Here is a 988-nt window from a genome sequence, read left to right on the forward strand (position 1 = left end):
ATGAATGTTGTAGAATTCAGTCCTATTCAGAGAAGCCGTATCAAAAACACTGCTAGCATCAATAATTGAGTAAGACTCTTTTTCTATAAACAAATATTGGGCAGAATGGCCCTCTCTGACAGCAAAGTAAAGATGAAAAAGTAATTGGCCTAACTTCATCTCCTCTATACTCCAGGGACTGGCAAATTGGAGATTTACTTATCTGGAATTTTAATTCCTTCTTCAGGACAAAGTTAATCAAAGACCAAGAAACTCCTGATTAAACTGGATATGGAGTATTTTGTAGACAGGGCTGCACATTTTGTCTTTGTTAGATTTCTGCTTTCTCAGTTAACATCTCAGAGCTGAAACATTCCACATTCCCCAGCAGTGTGGGAGCCAACTCAAGTTTACAATTCTGACTAAAAATCACCCTGCTTCTAGCTTATCCAAATCCTCTGCCCCTCACTCCTATTTATTAAGCATCACACTACCCAGGAGATACACTAGCAAATTGTGCAACTGAATAAAACCCACACTTTTCATTTAGATTCTTGCAACTGTATCATATGTAATAGTATCACTTTTTCTACATTTTGGTCAAATAAATTTTTACATAAACTACAATTTGTGTGAATTTTAGAGTGTACGGGGACATACACAGCATTATGGTTTGACAAATGTAAATGGGATAGAAAGGAAAGATAACTGTACCAAGAACTCAGCAAATGTTTTATTTGCTGTCTACCATGACTACCTGATATAAGGATTATGATCTCTATATTACAGGTGAGAGTTCTTTGCCTTAGTAACTCAAAGCTCCTGTCCTTTGTTATCCCCAATCCTGCCTGAGCCAGACTAAAAGAATGAGGAAGATTTTAATAGACAAGATAGGAGCAGGAAAGATGGTCCCTATCACTTGAGTCAGGAAAGCACAAGGCCTGGCTGGGTAAGGTTCTCTCTGTGTGACATATAAAAAAGAAAGAAGTAGGAAAGCTGGAAGGTAGGC

The 988-nt window shown here is 37.8% G+C and overlaps 1 protein-coding gene across 1 annotated transcript in view; it reads left to right on the forward strand.

The window, feature by feature from the left end:
• TPM4 (tropomyosin 4) overlaps positions 1–602 on the forward strand; it is a 21,163-nt gene extending 20,561 nt beyond the window's left edge. The window contains exon 9 of the mRNA XM_007460976.1: positions 1–602. This exon is cut by the window's left edge and continues 831 nt beyond it. The gene's annotated coding sequence lies outside the window, so the exon portion shown is untranslated.
• The last annotated feature ends 386 nt before the right edge of the window (positions 603–988 follow it).

The sequence above is a fragment of the Lipotes vexillifer genome, unplaced genomic scaffold (assembly GCF_000442215.2).
Source record: "Lipotes vexillifer unplaced genomic scaffold, Lipotes_vexillifer_v1.1 scaffold469, whole genome shotgun sequence".
Lineage (NCBI taxonomy): Eukaryota > Metazoa > Chordata > Mammalia > Artiodactyla > Lipotidae > Lipotes > Lipotes vexillifer.